The following is an 8134-nucleotide window of genomic DNA, read 5'->3' as shown; positions in this document are numbered from 1 at the left end:
TTTTTTTTTTTTTTTTTTTAGTTTTTAATTTGAGGCAGGGTCTCCCTAAGTTACCTCAGCCTTCCACTTAGCCTTCTGGGGTTATAGGGGTACATGGCCCGGCCATTTTTAAGTGTATAGTTCACTGGTGTTCGCTACATATATATTACTGGGCAGTGGGTCTCCAGAACTTCATGTGAAAAAACTGAAACTTTCAGGCTGAAGATGTGGCTCAGCTATAGAGCACTGGCCTAGTATGTGCAAAGCCCACGTTTGATTCTCAGCATCATAAAAAACCAAACTTGAAACTCTGTACCCACTGAACAACAGCTCATCTCCTCCTGCCCAGGCAACCCTTCCTGTGTTTTCTGTGTCGATGAATTTGACCACTGTAGATACCTCACAGAATCACAAATATTGTGATCAGACAGTATTTGTCTTTTGGGGCCTGGTTTATTTCACTTAGTGTAAAATCCGCAGGGTTTATTCGTGTTACACCACGGGGTAGGATCTCCTTCCATTTGAAGGAGGAATAATGACGCCCATAGTGTGGAAAGGACCACACTGTGTGTAGCCATCATCTGGCACTGGACAGTTTGGTTGGTTCCCCCTCTCAGCTGCTGTGAATGGGGCTGCCAAGAACAAGGCTGTTTAAATGCATGCTTGAAGCTGGGCATGGTGGCACCCCTGTATACCCAGCATTTGGGAGGCTAAGGCAGGAGAATCACCACAAGACCAATCTGAACTACATAGCAAAACCTTGTCTCAAAAAATGATCAGTAAGTAAATACCTCTTTGAGAACCTGTTTCAGCTCTGTTGGCTACATACTCTATACATACATACTGGATTTCTAGATCATATGATAGTTCTAGTTTTAATTTTTTCTTTGAGGAATCTTCCTACTGCTTTCTTCTTTCAGTTTTAACTCAGAGAAATCACATTTTAACATTTTCAGATTAAGAAGCATTTGTCAAGGTGACACCAGTTTTATTTATTTATTTTTTTTGATCAGACAATTAGAAAAAATGGTGGGGCAGAATTTATATCAAACTCAAATTACAAAATGAAGTTTCAGCAAGGTCACAGCAGTGAGCCTTTTAATCTTGCCATCAGATTCTTCCAAATTTGTCTTCATTTTCAACCTGTGATTCTGATTTCATCATGCTGTTGTTCTTGGCCTCTTATTAAGCCTCAGTCCCATGAGTAGATTGAATTCTCAGAGATAAAGGGTAGAGATCCACCCTTTCTCTGAGCTCTCAGAAAGGTGAAATAAAACTACATAGATACCAAAGTGCACCATTCCATGAAGCTTTGTGGGGGCAGGGATCAGCCCCAGGCCTAGAACAAGGTAAACATGCACTCTGCTGAAGTGAGACTAGGGCATGGGGCTGGGGATATAGCTCAGTGGTGCTGTGCCTGCCTGGCAATTGCAAGGTCCTGAGTTCAATTCCAGGAAAAAAAAAAAAGATTAGGGCATGGTGAGCTGGCTGGGCAAGTGGGCATGGCTTGTCAATCACAGAGATCCAGGACACAGGTGCAGAACACAGTTCCCAGCCGTGCACCTGGGACCAACCAGAAAGTGCTGTCTTCAGTTCTTCTGGCATGAAATCAAGCAGGGTTTTGATAGGATGGCCTAGAGCTGACATCAGCCTGGAGACTGGGGGATAGGAAAGACCTCAGCCATTCACCTCGTGGCCACTGTGAGCTCTCTAGTGTCTCACTGTCACTCTGCAGGGGTCCTTCTTTTCCTACCTTCAGCTGGCCCAACTCACTCTGCAGTGTAATTCTTTTCCTACCTGCAATAAAGGTAAAACCTTGCTACCTTTTTCACGTGTCTTGTCCAAGTCTTTGGGATACCAAGAACCTAGAAAGAATTCCTGGAAAGAGTCTACAGGACCCCAGAATCTGGTAACAATACTATTGAGCTATGCACCAGCCAAGAGAAACATTTTTAGGGCTGAAATTATGTGGGTTTTTGTTAAGATCATATCAAGCTCTGCTGTGCTGCATCTTTACACATAAATCCTCACAAAGAGTCTTTGATCACAGCCCACCTGAACACTGTCTTGGTCCACACACAGCCTGAACAGTAGCAGTAAGCAGCCCCAGCAGGACAGTCATCAACCACGGACATTCCTCTATGCCTCTGTCTCCCAAACACATGAAGAGTGGAAAGATTACACAGTGTTATTTGATGCTTGGATTCTTGGCTTTCTGAGGACACATTCTAGGGAGAGCTCCCTAAACTAAAGGGGGTATGCTGGGTGTAGTGGCGCACGCCTGTAATCCCAGCATTTGGGAGGCCAAGGCAGGAGGCTCGACATGAATTTGAGGCCAGCCTGGGCTACATAGTGAGTTCAAGCCCAGCCTGAACTGCACAGGAACTCTCTCTCTCTCTCTCTCTCTCTCTCTCTCTCTCTCTCTCTCTCAAGAAAAGCCTGGTTCTTGCCTAGAACCACACATTCAATTTACCTGGGCAATTTAAAAAAATTCCAGCGCCCAGGCAGTACTTACAGACCAATGACAGAAATGACAGGAGCATCTCTGAGAAGTGTGACCCAGGCATCAATATTTTTGTGAAAGTCCCCAAGGTTGAGAGTTACTGTGCCTTGGAGCAAAATCAGATTGCTGTTTTCTACCCACTTTGGAACCATGATTTGAAAATTTATCATTTTTAGTAAAGAACAACATGCAAACATCCATGGCAGAATCGAAGTGCCTGTGGGGACAAGGAGGCTGGAGATGGGGGGGTGGGAAAAGGGAAGTAAAAAGGATCAAGATGCCATATGTATATGCCCTAGTTCCCCACCGTGAATGTACAGTCAGACCTTGGATTGCAAGTAACTTGTTCCGCAAAACATTTCCGGTAAATTTTAACTTGATAAACAAGTGATGCCTTGCAATAGGAATAGTTATCACATGATTACACCTGAGCTGCCCTTCCCCTTCCCTCGTTGTGAGATTGTGGGTGATTGTTTCCCAACAGCAAGAGGTTATGGAGGAGATCTTGTCTGCAGAGGAGGAGGAGAAAAAGGCAGAGGAATCCCTCACTTCAAATGAGTTTAGGGAGATGTGTAACATGTGGGAAATGTGCAAAATTCTGTAGACAGGCACCACCCGAATAAGGCTGTAGCAGTGCAGTGCGAGCAATGAATCTGTTTAATGACAATGCAGTGTCACATTTCTTCAAAAGGAGGCAAAGCAGGTGTCACTGGGTTCCTTCTTAAAGTTGCTACTGAGCCAATACATGGCAATGATTCCATTAGTGAAGTTGTCCTACACAATAACCTTCCTCTGTCTTGTTGCCCTCATACCAGCCATGAAGTATATTTTGTATTTTCTTTATTATTTTGTATTATATTACAGTATTGTAATCACTCTTACATGAATGGTTTTGGGTTGTGGAATGAATCATCTGAGTTTCCATTATTTTATTTGTTTGTTTGTTTATTTATTTATTTATTTATTTTGGTACCAGGGATCAAACTCGGGACCTTGCATTTGCGAGGCAGGTGGCTGCACCACTGAGCTAAATCCCTGGCCTTCCATTATTTCTTATAGGGAAATTCACTTTGATATACAAGTGCTTTGGATTGCAAGCGTGTTTCCAGAATGAATTATGCTCACAATCCTAGGTTTTGCTGTATTCATTATATATCACAAACATGTGTAATTCACAGGAATTAAGTTCACAAACTTAATCTATTCCATGTTTCTGGTCACAAACCAAATTGAATGCGAACCGAATCAAATTTCCCCATAAGGTCAATGTTGAACCTAACCGTTGAATTTGATTTGGTTCTCATCCAGTTAGGTTTGCGACCAGAAATGTGGAAAGAATTAAGTTCATGGACCAAGGCACCACTGTACTAATAAAAAGGGTGGGGGTTCAAGTGCCACATAATCCACGATATTTCCAGTTCTATAAGCCTAAGAACAAAGATCATTCTTTCTACAAGAAAAAGCAAATGGACAAAACCAAAACAATGCATAAACTGGGCAGTTATGCCAGCTCTTCAAGAGGCTGAGGCAGGAGGATTCTGAGTTGGAATCCAGCCTGGGCAACCTAATGAGACCCTGTCTCAGAATGAAAAATAAAAAGGATTAGGGATTTAGCTTAGTCGTAGAGCACCCCTGGGTTTGATCCCCAGTGCTTTAAAGAAAAGCGTGCACTGCAAATCAGTGTTTCCCAAATTAACTTCCATGATCTCCATGAACAAAATAGTTTCTCATGTGACTGCGTGACCTCACGTTTGTATAGAACTTTACACTTTTTAAAGAGCTCTGAGTCTGTGCTAGCTCAGGCGGCCTGCCTGTTAGTTCCCACGAAGTCTTGCCTTCTACTGGGTATTGAATGCTCGTGACTCATACATTTCCCCTTTCATTCCTTTAATAGTCTGCCTCCTGCTCTCCTGCTACCTTTGATGCTCACTGGCTATTGCTGTGGTTCATTTCCTGTTAAGTGCAACTCTGGAATTAAGTGCACGCACGAGGTGGAAGCAAATGAAAGGCCCAGGTCAGTTGTCCTTTTTAGGGCCACAGCTGTGGTTTGTCTTCCCTCCACTTAGCCTGCGACGGAGGCCTCTCCTTCAGAGGCAGGATATTGTGCTTGGCTTAGTGTTGTCTGCACCCATGATTAGTTTTTCCTCTGCTGAAGCACATATTTTACTGCTTGGGAAGCGTAGTTGACAAAACTCAGGTGGAGAATTTGTCCCAGTTTATGCAGCACGTACAGCCTTGTCCTTGAGTGCCCTTAACCCTGCAATTCTGGACATGGTAATAGTATACAAATTTGTTTACTGGTTGGTGGGAGGGGTGAAGAGGAGGCTTTGTGGGTAGTTGTTTTCTTTAGCCTCATTTGGAGTCAGAGATATGTGCTTTCACTTGAATTTATAACTCATTTCAAGATTCTAAGGTCATAAACTTGAACCTCACAAGTTGATTGTGCAGACAGTTTCCCTTCTTTGCTTTTTGAGACAGGGTTTCACTATGTAGTCCAGGCTGGCCTTGAATTCACTAGGTAGCCCAGACTGACCTCAAACTCTTGGCAATCCTCCTGCCTGAGCCTTCAAAGTGCTAGAATCAGGGGCGTGCACCACCATGCCTGGCTGGTGATGCAGATTGAACAAGATAATGTAAGTTATGCACAGTAAATGTCATTCTTTGAGCTATCTATGTGATCATGTGGGAGAAATTATTCTGGTTTTACTATTCTGTACTTGTTATAAAGAATCAGCTGGCTGTAGTGCCACATAAGGGTAATCCCAACACTCAGGAGGCTTTGGCAGAAGGATCTCTGAATTCTAGGCCAGCCTGGGCTACATAGTGAATTCAAGACCAGCCTTAATTTTATTGCAAGGCCCTGTCTCAAAAAAAAAATTCAAATTTCCCATGTCTTACCTAGTCCTCTGCTGCATGCCAAGCGCGTGCTCTGTTAGTTAGAAGGCAGAAACAAAAACACAACCTGAACTGCTAAGCAAGCCTTTAGGACTCAGCAGGGAGCAAGGCTACCATGTGATCTGTTAAGCAACTCGAGGAACTTGAGGCGGTTTCTAAACAGGGGCTCCATGCTGAGCCAGAATGATCCTTTCAGCCCAGGGCGGAGCCTAGAGCTCCAAGTTCAAGGGCCAAGAACAGGGTAGCATCAGGCGGAGAGATTTCCCACAACACTGCACAGTCATCTCCGTGCCTTGCATTTATTCCCACGGGTCTCTCTTTTCCTAGGATCCCAGCTTGGTCTGAGAATTAAGTTGGCATAAGCTAGACCAAAAGGAAGAGAACATATGCATGTAAAGGAAGTTTTACAGGACCCAGGGAGCGCTCATAAGGAAACAAAGACCTGAAGAAATTGCAAGATCTGCTTGCTGGTGGATGGGTGGGAACAAAGAGTTGGTTGTGGAGAAGCAACAGAGTTATGTGCGGAGGCCAAAGGAAGAGAATTCTTTGAACAAAGTCTGTTTATATAGACTTTGCCCTGCTAGGATGCCCCATGAAAGGATGTTTCTTTTCTCCTGGTAGAGCCCTCATCTCATCTTTCTTAGGCAAGGTTTTATCTCCTGTTTGCGAAAGGAAACAGGCAATCGCACAAACCTAAGGCAAATCCTCTCTTGGGTGCTGGGGCTGGAAGCACGGCCTGGTGCATGCTAGGTTCACCCCGTACCGCCGAGCTGCAGAAAGAGGAGATCTGAATGCCTGTCTTGCAGCTGCTGTTTTTCAGCAAGCTCAGTCATCCTTGGGACGGAGGCTTCTGCCACCCTTCAGCTGCACAAGGTGCACCCTCCAGGCAAGGAAGGTGGCCACCAACGGCTGGGCTGTGGCTCCCAGCTTCTGAACTCTGCTGAAACCGTGGGGCCAACTTGTGGGGGCAGTGGCCTGGGTCCGGGTTCCAGAGAGGGACCAGGCATGGGGCACCGTGCAGGTGGTAGGGCGCCCCACCAATGAGCAAGTGAAGGGATGCGGAGCAGAGGCTGGCAGAGGCTCTTGCCACCAGGGCCATGGTACTTGGCGGGCTTTTCGCTCCCCAGACAGAAAACTGAAAATGTGAATTTTCCCACAGAAGCCAGACAAGCTGTACATAGCTCCCCGAGCTGTCCACAGGACGCTGTGTTCAGGTCGTCACAGCAGCTCTGAGGAGGACGCTTCAAAAAGTGTTTAATCATTACAGCCTTGAACACTAACTCCAGATCCTCTGGCTTCATCCTGATGGGGGGGGGTTGACAGGCAGGCGGGCGCCACTGCTCCCCCCCAGTCCTCCCAACGCCTTTGTTTTTCTTGCTCTCTTCCCCTACTCTGCTTGCAGGTCATGTGATTCTATTTTTAAATGCTTTCTCTTGCTCATCTTCCGTGTTGTGGTGCATTCTCACTATGTCTTGCTTTGGACTTTTCTAAATTCAAATGTGGGTAATGAAAACCTCTCCTACAGGTTGTTAGAATATGTCATGAACATATTCTGAGGAAGTTGAGGCCACCCCAGACTTCCTGGGAGAGGACAGTGGAGACTGTGATGTTTCTTATCTAAAAAGAAAGAAGTTAGGCATAAATCCAATCTCATCAGCCAGGACAGCTTCAATAAGAGAAGTCTTCCAGACAAATATTTTTATTCAGAGATTTTTTTTTTTTGCTGGACATGGAGGTGCACACCTATAATTCCAGCACTTGGGAGGCTGAGGCAGGAGGATTGCCACAAATTTGAGGCCAGGCTGGGCTACATAGTAAGTTCAAGGTTCCCCTGAACTACCTGTCTCAAAAAAGAATTGTTTTTTCAATCAGAACAAATAATTCCCTTCCCAACCTTTAAAGAATACTAAAACAATATGTAATATACTATCACCCAAACATAGATGTATGTTTTATATTCTGCTTATATTCAGTGCTGAAAGAGTAAAGGTAAAGGGCTTATCCGGGTTCTAGATGATACTATTTTAACAGGAAATGAAACTGCCAGGGTTACACAAAGCAAAGTACCTAACGCAATGAAGCAATCATGCTGATTCACCAGAAGAGAAGTGGCTTAAACGTCATCAACTGAACATTGGTGTGGAAGTAGTTTTAACATTAAATTGCCTTTGAAATCAGATTACTTTATAGACAAGTCATGTAACGGTGTGGTCTACAACTTAAAATGTAACTTAAGAATTTCTGACATATGTGATGATCAGAAAACAAGCCTATCATAATCATCTGGAGTTGTGAGATTAGGACAGTTGGAGGTAGAAGTGGGATGAGAAGTTACTGGACAATTGTAAGAACAAAATGCCAGGCTGTATCTATTTGTACTTTTTGAGACTCAGCATTTTGGGGGGTTTGTTTTTGTTTTTGTTTTTTTGTTTTTTTGTTTTTGTTTTTGTTTTTGTTTTTTGAGAGAGGGTCTCACTGTGTAGTTCAGACCGGCCCTGAACTCACTATGTAGCCCAGGCTGACCTTGATTGGACTTTCGGCGATCCTCTAGCCTCAGCCTCCCAAGTGCTGGGATTATACACATGCACCACCTCACCCAGAGAGACTCCCACTTTTTGTGAACTGTTTTTTCTGTAACACATGTAGAAAGTTATATGCTATATATAGTGTCAAAAGTTGTTAGTTTTGTTGTTGTTGTTATTGTGTGTATATCTGCGTGTGTGTGTGTGTGTGTGTGTGTGGGTGTGTGTGTGTGTG

General features: G+C 44.2%; 1 long non-coding RNA gene across 1 annotated transcript in view; it reads left to right on the top strand.

Moving 5' to 3' along the window:
- The window catches only part of LOC117284755, a 19114-nt gene that overhangs the window by 4071 nt on the left and 6909 nt on the right, over window positions 1-8134 (top strand). Inside the window, exon 2 of the long non-coding RNA XR_004515866.1 lies at window positions 4377-4496. This is a non-coding gene — a long non-coding RNA (uncharacterized LOC117284755). The remainder of the gene's footprint in view (window positions 1-4376; window positions 4497-8134) is intronic.

Source organism: Fukomys damarensis, unplaced genomic scaffold, assembly GCF_012274545.1.
Source record: "Fukomys damarensis isolate Sample0158 unplaced genomic scaffold, DMR_v1.0_HiC HiC_scaffold_39, whole genome shotgun sequence".
In the NCBI taxonomy this organism is placed as follows: domain Eukaryota; kingdom Metazoa; phylum Chordata; class Mammalia; order Rodentia; family Bathyergidae; genus Fukomys; species Fukomys damarensis.
This window is presented reverse-complemented; position numbering and strand designations above follow the sequence as displayed.